Source organism: Puma concolor, chromosome A2 (genome assembly GCF_028749965.1).
Source record: "Puma concolor isolate L17-30 chromosome A2, mPumCon1.1.hap2, whole genome shotgun sequence".
Classification (NCBI taxonomy): domain Eukaryota; kingdom Metazoa; phylum Chordata; class Mammalia; order Carnivora; family Felidae; genus Puma; species Puma concolor.
In genome coordinates this window covers 112249442-112267411 of record NC_141668.1, presented here as the reverse complement: position 1 = coordinate 112267411, position 17970 = coordinate 112249442, and positions in this window count along the sequence as shown.

The window sequence follows — 17970 nt, the reverse complement described above, 5'->3', positions numbered from 1 at the left end:
GGCTAACTTCCCCACGCTGAAGAAAGACTTGAATCCTGAGCAGGATGCGGCAATCACATGCACTTGGACGAGGTGTGGTGGAGGCAGAGTCCCCCAAACCGTCTGGGAGAGGAGACCTCCAAGGAAGGCAGAGGGAGTCTGACGTCACACTTCCTTTGGCAGCACCAGGGACTCCGAACAGGGAGGTATCCTCAAAGCGCGGAGAGGCAATAACCAAGTCTCGAGTTCTAAAGCCAGTCAGAGGTGCGCTCGAGCTCAGGTGCATGGACAGGAGGTTCTGGAATTCCTGCGGCCAATTCACCCCCTCAGGAAGGGTGGGAGGAGCGATGGGAGGAGGTGTGGGGACATGACATAATGAGCTTGAACGCCAAGGACACTGGACCCAAAGCATGAGCACTCTCTGAACTTGATTGTCCGTGAGCTCGTAAAGCGAGTTCCAGCTGAGTTTTTAGTTACCTGCAGCGAAAGCACAGATGGTTTTCAGCCAGGATTAAAAAAAAAAAATCAAAAATCTAAACAACAACAACAACAACAAATAAGAAGAAAATAGGAGGAAGATGTGGGGTGCAAGAAGGACCAGTAAGCAGGGAAACTAGTAAACTGTATTCATTTTTTTTTTTAGTTTTTTTTTTTAATGTTTGTTTATTTTTGAGACAGGGACGGAGCGTGAGCAGGGGAGGGGCAGAGAGAGAGGCAGTCACAGAATCCGAAGCAGGCTCCAGGCTCTGAGCCTTCAGCACAGAGCCTGACATGGGTCTCGAACTCATGAACTGTGAGATCGTGACCTGAGCCGGAGTTGGACGCTCAACCAACTGAGCCACCCAGGTGCCCCTCTAGTAAAAAGTATGATTCTGGAAGAGAGAAGAATAACCTGACATTAAAATTCCAGATGACATTGGCACAGAAATTTGGGGGTTGGGGGAGTCCAGGAGGAGCTAAAAAGTACTATAATTCTTGTCTGGTTTCTGGAGACGTTACAGATGCTGAGTATGAAGAAGCAATGGAACTCGAAACATTTTAAAGTCTGTGTACCCATGGGTAAGCACTAAATGAACTGAACCGCAGTGCAAACTTTCCAACCGATTGAGGGAAAAGAAGTGGGTCAAAGAAAATTTGGTGAATCAAACAAAAGGCAAAGGGGGGTTAATAGAAACAAGGAGAAAGCATGACACATCTCAAACGCTAAATAAGAAATAAGTAACTTGATGGCAGCCTCCTGTGTGTTGCTGGCTTCAGTGGGAATACTTTAAATGTTTTACCATTAAGCAGGGCATTTCCTGTAGGTTTCTCATAGATATGCTTGATCAAGTTGAGATCATTCCCATCCGCTCAGATTTTGATAAAAGGTTTATTATGAACTGGATTTTGCATTTTATGAAGTAGGCTTTGACGGGTTGATTTTAAGACTCATTTGTAGGAGAAAATGTCCAAGGAAAACGAAGAGAATTTTTCCCATGAGCGATTTTTTTTCTTGTGTACTCAACCATCCTCTTAAATAAACCCTTCTCTTTGGCTTTTATTGTAGTACAATCGTTTTATGTGTCTCCCTCTTTATCTGCCTCTCCCCTGCTCACACTCTGTCTCTCTGTCTCTTAAAAATAAATAAAGATTAAAAAAAAAAAAAAGCCTTGGTTGTGGTTTGACTTTACAGAAATGGGATGTGCTATCCTTCCGGGGGTCTCACGGAAGTGATTAAAGAGTCCAAACAGGGTGTGGCAGATGGGGGGGAGGGAGGAGGCTGGGGGCTGGCACCTCGCTGGACCCCATTCTCCATCTGAAGCGGGCAGAGGTGCCTTGCTATGGAAGCACTGTCCAGACCACCACGAGCCCGTCCATGGTGGGACCCGTCACTTGCCTTTCCATTGGGACGTCTCCTATATGCCAGCGTTCACCCTGGAACAGCTTCTGGTCAACCCATGTGTCACTATGTCCCCAGTAGCTGGGTATCTCTCCACAAAATGCATGCGCTTGAGGTTACACAAGGACTCTCCGCTGATGGCTCCCATTCCAGGCTGTTTCTACCACCGAGATGCTTGGCTGAATGTGTTGCACACGGGGTCTTAAGGATCTGTTCTTCTCATTTCGTAAAATAAATTTGCAAAGTGAGATTCCTATGTCAAACGGCCATATGTTATTTTAATAGATATTAAGAAATTGCATTCAAATTAGGTTGTATCAATGTCACTTCCCACCAGCAGTATATGAGGGCATCAATTTCCCCACAGTCTTCCCAGAAATCAATGCCGGCACTCTATAATTTTTGCCAATCTCTTGAATAAAAATATGTCATTATTGTTCTAATTTGAATTGTCTTGACTGCTAATAAGGTTTAGTACCTTTTCTGCATCTATTGGCCGTTTTTATTTCTTTCTCTGTTAATAGCCAGTAGATAGCCTTTGCGCAGTTTTCTAGCAGGTTTTAAATCTTTTTCTTCTCCCTTCATAGGAACCTCTTATATATTAGAAATAGTGATATTTTTCATATGTCCTGCAGGTATTTGCCCCAGCCCCCGGGCTGTTCCTCTGGTTCCTGCCATGGGCTCTGCACCACGCCACCCTCAGGGTCACATTGGCCATAGCAACTGGCCCCCTTGTAGCAACTCAGAAATTGTTTTCTTGGTCATTTCAGGACCACCCCCCGTCTCTATGCTTTTATTAATGGGATGTGTATCCTAAAACATGAAGACCACTGGTCTCTCTATATTAAATATATTTATAATATTAATATAATATATAATATAAATATATAATATATAATATAATATAAAATAAATATATGTTATAAATGTATTAAAATCTACTTGCTGCTATCACCAGGGGATATGCGTCTCTGCACTTTCGTGTTAAACAAGGCATCAAAAAGCATGTTTTGCACCTGAAAGTCATCTGACAAGGACATCTTTCAAGATCTGGAAGTGCATTTTTCAAAAGGCTGGTATCGATGCTGTAAGTAAGGGACACTGGGAGACCTGGCCATCTGGACCCCCTGCTCTGGAACCTTTCTCCTGCTTACTCATGTCACTGAGCTACCTGATGCTGGTTTAGATGGTTCAAGTCTGCACAGAGGATGCCCCTCTGCCCTCAGGTAGATGGGGAATCCCACTTACACTCACCTTCAGTCCCCTTGCCAAGATGTCCCCGAGACCATTTTCACTCCACTCCCTGCTTAAAGATGGCGGGAATGCTAGCTCATGATTCACTTCCTGTTTTTCTCTGATCAGTCCTTTGCCTCCCACCTCCATCCACCTCTGACCATGAATGAGCAAGTCCCACCCAAATGTAACCCTCCCACGCCCCCCCCCCCCCCCCCCCCCGCCCAACTCTGCCCTCCCCCTCCAGCTCCCAGGATCTCACCTTGCCTGGCAGGGTGGGGAAAGTGGTCCAGATGCTTTGATGCCTCTTTGTAGCAAAACTTTCTCTCCAGAATGCTTTGGGGCTCTGGACTTTGATCATCAAAAATTAGTATTGTAGGACTTAAAATTTTTCTCAACTACAGATCTCAAGAATGTATTTTGAAAGTTAACAAAAATTGCACAGCAAGCAGCAGAGAGCCATCTCATTATTTTTGTACTTGGAATCACGAAGCACTCCTGCCCCACCCATAGACTGAGTGTGGCAAGCTATCAAGGGCTCCAGGTTGTTGGGAGAACAACTAGGGTAAGAACTGGGATCAGATTTAGAGGCTCATAACACTGGCTGAAACAAACACAGAAGTTTATTTATCTCTCACATGGAAGAAGCTGGGAGCTATGCCATCCAGATCTTATAGGCAGCTTCAGGGTCCTAAATCTCTTCCATTGCAGTGGGTGGCTTCCGGGCACATAATTACCTCGCAATCCAAAATGGCGGCAGGAGGGCCTAGTTTTAAGAATTGGAAACGAGAAAGGAACAAAAAAGCAACCCCTGAGTCCACCGCCTTAAATCAGCCTTCCTGGGAGCCCAGCCCAACCTCTTTGCCTTACGTGTCATCAGCCTGAACTTTCTTACATGGTCACGTCTGGTTGCAAGGAGGAGGGGAAATGAAACATTCATTGTTATTCCAAATAATATCAGGGTGTGTCTTTAGGAAGAAAGGGAGAGGAGATATGAGATGGTAAATAATGATGACAATATTGTCATGACAATAACAATAAAATACATTGCAGGGAACGTAAACATCTGTTAATACTTTTTAAAAAGTATCCCACCCCAAACCATTTTGTCAAGCGAATACCACCTCTGGTATTTTGAGTAGAAGTGGGCTTGCCGAACAACTAGTTTCAGAAAAGCACACTTTTATAATGTTGAGTCTTTTTATCCATACGTGAGGTGGCCAGAAATGCATGTCTCCAATTACGTACCTGTGGAGAGATGTGGGTTAACTCAGTTTTCCCTCACCATTATGTCCTCGATGTGGTAGGTCTCCCCCAGTATCCAAAAGTGGAGTGTACTCATGAAAACTCGTGTGAAGCAAAATGGGTAAAGTGAAGAAGCAATTACCGTTCATTTATATGGAAAAGCTTTTGAGTATTCCCAGACCCTGAAAATAACCTCTCTTAGGCTTTTCTGATACCTTAGGACACATCTTGCTAATGGATGCAAAAAATAAATCTAGGCAAAGCATGGTACTCAGAGACACAGCTCAACGCTGTAGAGGCTGGATGCTGATATGCTGAGTGTAGTTCCTGGGGAAGGGGCTTGGTGCCCAGGATGTGTGCTGCCTCTATAACCACAGACTCTGAACACTATTTTTGCAGTGTACCTAAAAAAAAAAAAAAAAAGTTTGTTTATTCTTGAAAGAAAGAGAGAGAGCATGAACAAGGGAGGGGCAGAGAGAGAGGGAGACCAGAATCTGAAGTCGGCTCCAGGCTCCAAGCTGTCAGCACAGAGCCTGATGAGGGGCTCAAACCCACAAACCGTGAGATCATGACCTGAGCCGAAGTCGGACACTTAACCGACTGAGCCACCCAGGCGCCCCGCTTTGCACTTTTTTTTTTTTGTAAAAGCATAAATCCTCTTCAGATTTCTTTCAGCTAGAGAAAAAAGGTCCTAATGTGGGTCTTCTGTAAAAGCAATGTGGTGTTAACACCAACTTTCCAAAAGCAAGGGGATACCTGTAATTCATACTGGAAATTACAGTTATGAATTAAAACAGGTATAAGGATCCACAGCCTTATATACTAAAAACAACATTTTCCCTTTAAAAAAAAAATTACAGTGTGGGGCAATAAACATCCTCCCACATATCTTGACATACTCGAAAGCGAATTTCTGTAGTATGGATTCCCCAAAAGTGGAATTTTTGGTAGCAATAGAAGTGAATCTTCAGCTTTAAAAAAAATAAGTTTATTTACTTATTTATTGAGAGAGAGAGAGAGAGAGCGTGAGCACAAGACGGGGAGGGGCAGAGAGAAAGGGAGAGAAAGAGAATCCCAAGCACAGAGCCTGATGAGGGGCTCAGTCTCACAAACTGTGAGGTCATGACTCAGCCAAGATCAAGAGTTGGATGCCCAACTGACCTAGCCACTCACATGCCCCAACCTTCATCTTTTCTAAAGTACATCCAGATGAGCCTTCTAGATATCTGTGCCCATTGGCTTCCCCACCAGCAACATGGGACACATTTCCCATGACCTTCAACAACATTCCGAGTTATCAGTCTTTTGGTATTGTATCAGACTATTTATTTTGCATTTCCCTGGTGACATTTGGGCATCTCTTCAAATGATTATTCCCGTTCCTGTTCCTTCCTTACCCAAAATATCACCATCTGTAAATGGCCATAATAATTTTACTTCCCACAGAAGGTGCTATTAATTAGATGAAGCCATACTTTATATGTGTATATACATTGTATCAAGTCAAGGTTATTATTTTTTTTTTTAATTTGAGAGAGCAGGAGAGAGTGTGTGTGAGTGCAAGCAGAGGAGAGGGAGAGAGAACCTTAAGCAGGCTCGACATTTAGCAAAGAACTTGAGGTGGGGCTTGGCCTCATGACCCTGAGACCATGACCTGAGCCCAAATCAAGAGTCAGGCACTCAACTGACTGAGTCACCCAGATGCTCCCATTGTATCAAGGTTTTATTTGCATTATTTATGTCCTTAACTTATTTCTTAATTTCTTTCTCTTACCTGTTACTTACCAAGAGGTGTATACTATATTCTCCCACTATGATTAGGGATTTGTTCATTTTTCCTTATACTTTTAGTCAATTTTTTCTTTTTAGCAATTTAGGAGCTAAATAGTGAGGCATACAAGTTCATATTTTTTATATCTTTCTGGCTAATTCCTGGTGAACTTTTCCTTTTATTATTATGTGCTTGCTACATTTACCCTTACTCATACTTTTGGCTTAGTCTATTTTGACTTATTCTTATATAACTACAGCAACATTTGAAATGCATTAGTAACTGCTTAATTTATCTCTTTTTTCATCCTTTTACTTCCAAAGTTTGGGTTTATTGAGGATATGGTTTTTACAATTAACAGGTTAAAAAAAAAACAATTTATCTAACCTGAGAATCTTTTAATTTGATGGTTTAGTCTTAAATTTATTTCTGTCATTGTCTCTTGGGGCACTTACTTAAAAGTGGTGAATATCCATGTCTAAATGCTGCAGAACAGTATAAAGCTAGTGATTCTAAACAAAAATGCGTTATTTTATAGCTGAGGTCTGATGTGTTTTAAATCGACGCCTATGTATATGGCCAGCCACAAACCTTGGGGATGCTTGTTAACTGAACATGCATATACAACAGCCTGTACATATTTATGCACACAGAGATGCATTAATTTGTGTGTGAGATTTATGAAATGATATACATACACACACATGAGTATCCATGTGAATATACCTACCTTCAGGTCACTTTTCTAACACGTGGCTTCCTCTTACTTCTGCCCCCCACTACTTTGCCTGCCTCCTGTAGGAGGGGATAGTTTTCTCCCCTCCCCCCACCATCTTTTTCTCATTTAGAAGTTACACAGTGTATTAGGTTGAACCATATGAAATTGCTTTCATGTTGGCCGAGGTGGGTCAAACATCAGCAATTTCACATGGTTCAGTAAAATACTATGCTTTTAATGGTTACTCAAGTTTTCAACACACCCACTTAAGTTAACAAAACCAAAACTGAGTCAATCTCTATCCTTCCCTTGAATCCTATAAAGACCTTCAGATATGTTCATTCTTATTTCACCACTTCCATTTGACCTGGTGTTATTGTCTACCTTCAGTCCCACTGTGCCATCACCAAAATAATCATCATCAACACAAATACTGTTTACTGTTGACACTTACTTCGCTATATTTCCACATTTTGCCCATCTGTCTTTTCATGCATTCCTCCTTTGCCTGGAGTTCAGTTTCCTTCTTCCTCAAGTGCCCTCTTAAAGATTTTCAGTAAAGAGAAGTTCTCTTAGCCTGTCTCAAATGTCTGTGTTTCATACTCACTCTTGAATAACAGTTTGGCTAGGTATAAAATTTTAGTTTGACACTGATTTTTTTTTTTTTTTTTTTTCTCAGTGCTTGGAAGAGATTCCCTTTGTTTTAGGCCACGCTTGGTGTTCAGAAGACTTCTGTAGTCCAAACATTGTTCTTTGGAGGTAAACTTTTGTCCTTCTCTGGATTCCTTCACAATTTCCTTTTAGACTTTAGTTTCTGAAGCTTCCGTTAGAGATGTCCATATAGAGTCATTTAAAAAAAATATTTTTTAATGCTTATTAATTTTTGAGAGAGAGAGAGAGACAAGAGACAGAGTGCAAGCAGGGGATGGGCAGAGAGAGAGAAGACACAGAATTGGAAGCAGGGAACAGAGCCTGATGCAGGGCTCGAACTGACAAGCTGTGAGATCATGATGTGAGTCAAAGTTGGACACTCAACCAACTGAGCCAGCCAGGTACCCCTTTATAGAGACATTTTTTAAAAATCTTCCTCTTCACTTATTAAGAGTCTTCTGTCAGAGAATATATTTAATTAAAAAAATGGAAAATTGCAAGCTCTTATCACTTTCATTTTCTCTTTCCTCCTTTTAGAACCCCTTGTATGTGTGTAGGGTCACATCACCCTACTTGTCTTGTATAAGACCTCATCTACTTGTCTTGTAACTGCACTATATTCTGTATTTTCTTCTGGTTGATTTCCTTATATCTGTTTTCTGTTTCACTACGTTTCTACTTATTCAGTCCACTCTTTAATTTTGATTTAATTGATTCCCAATAATCCATTTTTGTTCTTTTCTAAATCCACTGTGAGAAGGGCTATTTGCTCTGATTTTTATAAGGCTTATTTTATTTTTGAACATTCTTGTTGTCTATTTTTGGATTTTTTTTTCAGTTAACTAACATTTTCAAGGAACAACAAGTCTTCCCAGCTTTTTCCTTTTGTGTTATTTTGCCGGTATAATTTCACTTGTGATGGAATCATTTCTTTTTGGGTGTCTATGTCCCTCAGTGCACATATTTAGCTAATCCCAAAGTTTATATTTGCTGTGGGAATTGTATGGTGCCTGGATTGTTAAAGTGAACTTTGCTGGTGGCTTTATTTTGGTTTATGCCAGGTATTGGGGGTAGGGGTGAGATCCCAGTTCAGGAACAGATTCTGTGTTGGTTTCTCAGCTTCTGGTCACCACATCAAGAGCCAGAGGTAAAAACCAGATTCCAAGTCCTCAGGAAAGGAAAGCCCAGGGCTTTGGTTTCTCATTTAGGTTTATAAGCCTCACAAAATCATAGTAGAATCGGGCTTTCTTCTTTAGGACATGAGTATGAAGTTTATTCATTTTTTCCTCCACTGGGGTTGTATGAGTCCTGGAGTTTTGGAGCTTTCACAGTTTCAATTCTTCATCTTCTATGGACCAAATGCTTCACCTCTTTTCCTTGTGTGTGCAGCAATACTCCAGCCTCTAATCTGTGGGGTCCGTAACTAGTCAGAACTGCTGGTGCATGAGCCTACATGCTCCCCACTCTACTTTCACTTCCCTCTTAGTCCTTGCACCCTGAGCATAGTCCTTTCTGTCCCGCCTTCTGTTTCATGCGTGGGCCTGCATGAGCGGTCCAGAAGAAAAGCTGAAGGCACAGCCTTAGAGGCCAGACCGACTGCTTGGGTTCCCATCCCGACACCAACACTTACAAGCTGTGTAACTACAGGCAAGTTCTTTAACCTCTCTGGGTCTCAGCTTTCCCAGCAATTACATAGACATAGAAAAGGACGAGCCTCATGGGACTATGAAATGAGTTAATAAATTTTAGGTGCTTGGAATTGTACCTAGAAGATGATGAACACCCAATAGATACTACCTAATATCTTCTACTATTATTTTTAAATAGGAAAGGACTGTTCTATTTTTTCCAGAAACCTACATGCTTCTTAATGCTTCCTTTTGTCCAGCATGTAATCTTTAAGCTTGTTGTTTATGGCATAAATACCCTGGCTTTATTTTGTGGGGGGTCAGGGTACCAAATCACTCTTTTGGAAGGAATGGCCTATGAAAGTATGGAGACAGAAAGTAAGTGGAGGTTTTTGATTATGGAAAGGTTTTTTTATTATGGAGGTTTTTGATAATGCAAAGTTCTGGTTATCTAGTGCTATGTAACAAGGTACCCTGAAGCTTAGTGTCTTAAAACCACCATTTTATTTCACTCACAGTTTTGTAGGTCAGGAAATTCAGGAAAGACTGTGCTAGACGGGGCATCTCTGACCCATGTGGCATCAGTTGGGGTGTTTATGACCACTTCCCACATGGTTTCTCTGCTCAATTACAGGCATAGCTATAGAGCATTGATTTTCATTGCGAAATAATATCCAATATCTGAATTCATACCTCAGTTTATTTTTTCCATTGTCCTACAGGTGGCTTTTGAATTGTTTCTACTTTCTTTTCCATTATGATCAGCGTTGCCATGCACAGTTCAGTACATATCTTCTGGTAGACGTGTGCAAGTTTTTGTCTTTGGTATGCATCAAGGAGTGGAATTGCTGGCTCCTAGGGCATGCATGAGGCCAAAGTGACTGTCCTGAGCTCCACTCCCTTCAGCCGTATGTAAGTTAATACATATTAGTTCCAATATTCAGGACCGTCAGGTTTGTTAATTTTAGTCAATAAAACAATCTTATAGTTTGGATTGCATTTCCACATCACTAGTGTTACTTGGAACTCCTGTAGGTGTTTTCTGGTCTGTGTAGTCACTGGTTTTTTGCTTTGGTTTTTTTTGTTTTATTGTTGTTTTTAAATGTCTTGTCCATTGGGTTTTTTCCTTCCTTTTGTTTTCCCCATACTGATTTGAGGTGTTCTTTATTTCATCTTAATACCAGCTCTTTGTCAGTAATGTAACTGACAAATATATTTCACTCACACTTTGACTTATTTTTAATTGATTTGAATTGTCTTCTGATTTACAGAAGCTCTTAATCACAGTGTATCCAAGTATAGCAGTCTCTTTCTTTTCTGTGAGCACTTTTTGCACTTTAAGAAATTCTTTCCTACCTCAGATCAGAAATTCTCCCTTGTATTTTCTTCTAAAACTTTAAAACTGTTGCTATAGATATTTGCTTTGACCCACACTTTTAATCCATCTGGAGTGGATTTTAAGGTATAATTTAATTTTTTCCATAGGGATAACCAGTCATTGCAAGTACAGTTATTGAAAAGTCACTCCTTTCTCCACTGGTTTGCCATGTGACCGGTGTCACACGTAGAAATTCCATATGTGCACGGATCTGTTTGGGGACACTCTGTTTGTTCTCATGGTCAGTGTACTTAGCCTGCACTAATACCATATAGTATCACTTCCTAAAGCTCTATAATAAATCTTGATATCTGACAGAGCAAGCCTACCTTCCTGCTTTAGAACTGTCTTGGATTTTCTTGGCCTTTTGTTCTTCCATTTTAATTTTAGAAGCAAATTGTCAGGTTCCACAAAGGATCCTATTCAGTTTTGATTGGAGTTGCATTAAATCATTAGCTAAGTTGGGGGAGATTACATCACGATATTAAATCTTACAATTCATAAATATAGGATATCTCTTCATTTATTCAGATCTTATTTCATATCCTTTAGGGAAATTTTAGAAATTTCTGCCTACAGATCATTACACCTTTTGTTAGATTTATTTCCAGTTATGTTTGTAGTTTTTGTTGCTACACAAATGGTAGCAGCATCTTAAAGTTTCTGGATGATGTATAAAAATACAATTGACACTGCATAGGTAACTTGTATATGGATCGTCCATTCAGGTACACAGCAAAAAATCCCTTATTGTTAGTAATGTTTCTTCAGAGCCATTTTGATGTTCTGAGTAAAAAATCATATCATCTGCCCACCCCAAAAGACTGATTTCTCTTTTTTCCTTTCCAATCCATATGTTTCAATTACTTTTTCTTGTCTTATTTCACAGTCTAAGTTCTTTAATATTATGGAATCTGAGTGGTGGCTTTGAGCATTCTTATCTTTTGTCTGATTTTAAAGACAATGCATAGATAGAATGCTCTTCACCATTCTCTCTGGGTGATCTCATTCATGGGCATAACTTCAGTAAGAATGACAATTCCTCAGGCTACCATGGTCCCAATCCTCCCCCTGACCCAGAGCCATTTATTCAACCGACTGTGCAAGATCCCCTCCGGAACATCACACAGAAACTCCTTCAAAGATGAACACACTGTTGTTGCCACATAGCTCCTTTGCATACAGCATCCTCTGTGTCCATCCGTGCCTCCCCTGTCCACTCAGGAACCTTGACAAAATTGCCCTCTTCCTCCTCTCCAGTCAACAACGCCCAGTATATTACATCTCCAAAAAGAGATCTGTCCACCTCTCTCCTTTCCTACTGTTCATTCACCAAATGCTCCCTAATTCAGGCTACTATCACCTGCCTCCCAATTGCAGCTACCGTCCCCTAGCTTGTGTTCCTTCCTATGGCTGTGCCCTCTCCCAATATTCTCCAGCTTTTAAGTGAATGAGCTTTCTAAAATATACAGAATATCAGGGGTGCCTGGGTGGCTCAGTCGGTTAGGCGGCCGACTTCAGCTCAGGTCATGATCTCATGGTTCATGAGTTCGAGCCCCACATCGGGTTCTGTGCTGACAGCTCGGAGCCTGGAGCCTGCTTCAGAATCTGTGACTCCCCCACCCCCTCTGTTCCCTCCCCAGCTCATGCTCTGTCTCTCTCTCTCAAAAAATAAGTAAACATTAAAAAATAAAAATAAAATAAAATAAATATACAGAACATCAAATTGCTCCCCTTCTTAAAAGTTTTCGATGGTTTTCCATTGCCCTTCTTGAAGGGCCTGTTAAGGAATCTGCACAAGCTGACCTCCACTGGCATCTTCAGTCCCCACCTCCCACTTTGTCCCCTCCTTAGGGCACCCTGGTTCTGACATACTCTCTAAGACCTTACAGTTCTGCTCGGTTATTTAACCCCTGACTTGTGCCTATGTAATATCATCTTACGTACCACAAGTGGTAGCTCCACCATCCCTTGGAAAAGACCTACAGAAGGCACAAATGAAACAAGAAGATGCATGAAGATGATGAAGAAGAAGAAGAAGAAGAAGAAGAAGCATGTGAAGGGCTTAGCACCTTGCCTGGTATCCATAAATATCGTCTACCTCCAGTCCTCCTAAGAACACTGAGGGAGGTTATCTTTTGTTCAGATGCCCAGACTGAGGCTGGTGGGGTGCAGGGAGTAATTTGGGGAAGGAGAGATGTGGAAGGGCAGCAGCCTCGCTGCCAACAGAGGGACTGGGAATCAGCTAATGGCTCCCCACTGACCCCTTACTCAGGGCCAGGCTGCCAGGAAGCAGGAGGCCTGTTTCCAATACATGGGCTGCCCTTCTCCCCTCCCACCTACCTCCCTAATTGCCAACACTGTGATGGAGTGAATGAGTGTCATTCAAGGTCCTGCAGACCTGGGCATAAACCTGGCCTTGGACTAGCCACGCACACGTGAGCCCATTACCAAATCCAGGAATTCCTGGTGTCCTTAATTGCATAGAGGGCCACTGTGATGGCTGATGGCAGCCAGCATTGGAGAAGGAGCAGTTTACATCACCTCCATTTTGAGAGGACCTGACCCTGGCGCTCTGGAGGTAAGGGGACGCTCCCCTTCCCTACCCAGGGCCCCACGCCTGCCTTCCTGCTGCACAGTCTGGACTCCCAGGCTTGGAAATGACCTCTTCCCCACCCCACCCGCCTCTCCTGCTTCTTCTCATGCAAATGTCCTCCTGCCCCACGGGCAGTGCCTTCCTGCACTCTGCCGCCCGTCTGATCCTCTACCAGCTCCGCGAAGTGGGCAGGCGGGGAATATTAATAGTAACATTAATAACTAGCATTTATTGAATGCTTACGATGTACTTGGCACTGTGCTGAGCATTTTAAACACATTATCTCAATTGATCTGCACTGGGAAGCTCCCTTAGTACTTGTTTTCCTGTAAGAGTCTTTAGAATTCATGGCACTCTGGTTTTTGCACTTGAGTAAATTGAGCTTCAGAGGTGGGAACGCTGCCTGCCCAAGGTCACCTAGCAACTCGGTGGTGAGCAGGGGTCCCTGGACGCCTGCATCCAGAGTCCGGTGCACAGGGAAGTGTGGCCTCAGCCTCCTCTCTCGGCTGACTGTTCCTCTACCAGGGCCCCCCACGGCTTTAGGTCTCTGGGTAGGAGGTTTGATGGCTGCAGCATGCCTAGTCAGGGTCAGCAAGACCAAGATCAGGCAGGGTGTGGTTTAGTCTGGGGCCAGGCTTGGCCATCAGGGCCTGCCTAACGTCGAGGGTTGGTGTGGCCAGTAAAGGGTAAACGTGGCTGGGGTCAAGGGTTGGAGTGTGACAGCCAAAGACCAGTGCGTGACTTGTGTCAAAATCAGGGTGCAACTAGGGTTAGGGGTCTGTGTTCAGGAGTCACTATGTGTCTGGGTCGAGGATCCGTGTGGGGCTTGGGTCAGGAGGCAGTGGGTGGCCAGCTCCCCTCAAGAGGCTGAACCACTCCTGGAAGGGACCAAACCCTCTCCCTGCCCCCATCACACCCTCCCCGCCTCCCCAGTGACCCCAGCTGTGAAGGAAGGTCCTGGAAGGGGCAGGAGGAAGGGAAAGAGAGACCAGTGGCATAGGAGTGAGTCTGCAGGGGGAGCTGGCTTGCAGTGGGGCCAGCCAGGAAGCCCCAAGGAGGATTTGGAGCTGGACCGGGCAGAAGCTGTCAGCAAAGAGAAAGAAAAGGCGTTTCTAGGGCAGCCCCATCTTGCCTCCCCACCTCTTGGCCCCTGTAACCCCCACTCACAGCAGCCATCATGACATCTCCAGGGACAGCTCACTCTGTGCAAGCCCCATCAAGGCACCCTTCTGGATGTGGCTGTACTTCCTGGAGAGCATAACACCAAATGCAGCCTCTTCAAGGCCCCGAGACACCCGCTCAGGTCCAAGGAGGCTGTCCCCCTTTCTCTGCCTTACATCTTCACTTATGTTCTCCCCCATGAGATGCTTCTCTGGCTCCCAGCTTGGAAATTGTCTTTATTCTCTAAAGCTCGCCCGTGACACCTTCTAATCCAAGCCCTGCCAGGTTCCCCACCGGCATGATCACTTCCCGGGCCCCTCAGTGCACACGTCCTTGTCTCATCCCTGTAGGGTTCAAGCCCTTGGGGAGACACCAGGAGAAGTTGGCAGGAGGATCGCAGCTTCTGCGACGAGTGATGGTGACCCTCACGGCGATAGAAAGTGGCATCTGGGGGCAGGGCTCAGCGGCTGCTGGGCTCAGATGGCAGCTTGCCCAGAGCTGGCCTTAGTTGTCATAATATTCATACTGTTTTTAGTTCCTTGTTACCCCGTGGCTGTTGATATTATTGATATTATTATTTAGACGATTACCAACAGGCATAGAAAGTTTTCTTTTGAAATGCCAGGAGAGGCAGGAGTGGGTACAGTCCGGTGGGTGGTGGCCCATTCTCGGGAATCCCCGGTGGGCCCCCTTTCCTGTGGCTGCAGGACACTTACCCAAGCCTCACGACCTGCGGGAGAGTCGGACTCATTAAAAATAATTGCCTGGCCACGGTCAGTAGCTTCCCCTGGCAGAGCCCCGTTCCAGGCTTCCTTGGCGGGTCCGGGCTGCTTCTGTGCAACAGAAACCCACAGGCCCCTGGGGATCCTTCACCCCGAGGAGAGGGAAGGCAGATCAGAGCCAGCCTGGATAATGAGGAGAAGAGCTTCAGCCCCAAGCACTCCCCAGGCCCCAGCTGAGAAACCCTGGGAAGGGTTCTGTGGGGCTGACACAGCCACCCCCCGTTTTCATGGTGGAGAGACTGGGGCTCAGAAAGGCAAAGCTCCCTGCAGACACACAGCCAGCTGGTGGTACGGAGATGTGTCTGGGAGCCTGGCTGTTGGAACGGGGCCAGGCTGGCGCCCTCTGGATGGGGCAGAGGGCTCTGGGCCAGGCGTCCTTGGCTGGAAAGGCGTTGCCTCCTGGGGCCTGACTAGGCCTCAGGGGATCAGGGCTTTGGAGTCTTTGCACCTGGGTGGGGTGAGAGACAGGGTCATGGCCAGAAGCAGGTTGTCGCTGACCCAGAGGGCTGGACAGGCACCCCTAGGCAGAAGCCTAGCACAGGTGGGCAGCCAAAGCCCCAAAAGACCAAGTGGGTGTTTGGTTGGGCCGGGCAGGACTGAGATCACTGCCTGAACACTCCCGTTATGCTTGGCGAGTGCCGTAGGCCCTGGAACTTACCGCCTGTCATAGGACCCAGAACTTTATCAGCACCTGGGAGAGCAGGTATACCCGCCAGGTATGCCAAATAGGCCTTCTGTTCTAATCGACGTGGGCATGCACACACACTGCCAGGAACTGAATATCTCCGTCCCCTCAATTCATATGCAGAAGCCCTAACCCCCTATATTTGGAGACGGGGCGTCTAAGGAGGTAATTACATTAAATGGGGACATACGGGTAGGTCCCTAAGAAGAGACACCAGAGAGCTCGGCTCCCTCCCGACCTAAGCACGAAGAAGAGGTCATGTGAATGCATAGCAAGAAGGTGCCCGGCCATCTTCAACCCAGGGGGAGAGATCTCACCAGAACCCAACCTTGTTGGCATCTTGCTTTGGGACTTCCAGCCTCCAGACCTGTAAGAGAATAAATGTCTCTGCTATCTTTTTTTTTTTTATGTTTATTTTTATTTTTGAGAGGGAGAGAGAGAGCATGAGTGGGGAAGGGGCAGAAAGAGAAGCAGACACAGAATCCGAAGCAGGCTCCGGGCTGCGAGCTGTCAGCACAGAGCCTGACGTGGGGTTCAAACCCACGAACCGTGAGATCATGACCTGAGCCGAAGTTGGACGCTCAACGGATTGAACCACCCAGGCGCCCCATCTCTACTTTCTTATTGTGGCAGCCCGAGCAGACTAATTCACACACAACTGAAGTTCTTTCCTATGTCCCTCGCCTGGGTCCCCCCTTTAGTAGATGCCACAGTGGATGAGATAGAGGGACCACATGGGATCTGGAGGGGCCAGAGCCTGACTCAGAGGTGATGCTCCCTCTACAAGCTGTGGTGGGCTGTGGGAGGGGTGTGTGTGTGTGCCTTAAACATCTTACCTTGGCGGCGGAGGGGGGGGGGGGCTGCTCAATTTCCTTATCTATAAAAGAGGGACTGTACTTACTTCCGAGGGTCAGAATCTAGTGAGCGATGTTTGACAAATGCTCAGCCTGGAGCACGTGCCCGGTGAACACTGTCACTTATCAATAATGTGAAGGTCCTTGTCGCAATGGGAAGGGTAGAAAAGCAAAGATGAGAGAAGTGATGTGTAGACAGGAGGGGGCTACATGCATGAACATGAGGAAGTTCATCTTAGTGTGGAAACAGAATTTGTAACAGAGAAGGGGAGGGAGAAGGAAGGATACCGTGGTCGGGGGCTGGGAGTGATGTGGGGAGAAGGTGACGGCGGGTGAACAGGGAAGGATCCTTCCAGTGATTAATGTGCATTCATCAAAAGACTCAGACAAGGCTGGGGCTCAGCGGAGCCCGATGTGCACCAGGAGGCATGGGGAGGTCTACCCAGCCACCTCATGTTAGTGTAGGCAGGGCACAGAGGTGGCTTCATTAGCCACCCCGCTAGAGTGGGGCGGGAGGGTCACAGGCTCCCTGGCTGCACGCTGAAATCAGCTGGGAGCTTTAAGAACTGCAAGGTCTGAGTTCCACCCCTAGAACCCGAGCCGGTGCATAACTATTTTTACATCAATCAAAATAGACCAAGCTAACAAAGCCTTATTAGGGTTAACAAGGGTCAGTGCATGATAAGAGAAGGAACGATTCACTGAACAGATATCAAGATCCTTAACGGATATGCACTGAATAACGCATAAAAAATATAACCAGAATACATACAACAACATGTTTCACCTCACTAATAATTTTAACATTTAAATGGAAAGAACGTTGGTCTAACATTTGTACCGATTAGATGCGTCAAGTTCCAAAACAGGTGTATATTTCTCTATATGTATACACACACACTCATTGGACATCAACTGATACAGCCTCTTGGGAAGCCAAGTTCATCAGGATAAACCTTGCAAACTCTTTGCCCCAGCATTCCCTCTTCTGCATTCAACAGAGTATTGAATTCCATAAAAGGAGCAGGTGCATGCATACCTGGGAAGGGGCATTGTTTCCCTCTGTGTGCCTCTGCAGGAGCGACAAAGCACGTGAGTCTGGGCTCAGGGCACCCTTCAGTCCTTGGCTCCAGTCTAGCCAAGGAGGCCACCTCTAGAGAAACAGGCAGGTGGACTCTCCACGCCGGCTCTGGTGATGCTTTCAAGCTCATGAACGGTGGGGAGGAGACAGAACTTCCTGGAAGTTAAGAAGTGGGTGGAGGCAGAATGGTTTTTCCAAGGAAGGGGACTTGGGTGTGTTTCTACTGCTGGGAACAGGTCAACAGTAGCAGGTAAAGACAGCAGGGAGTGATTCACTCATCCCACATCCTAAGAGAGAGAGAGAGAGAGAGAGAGAAGAGAGTTTAGTTT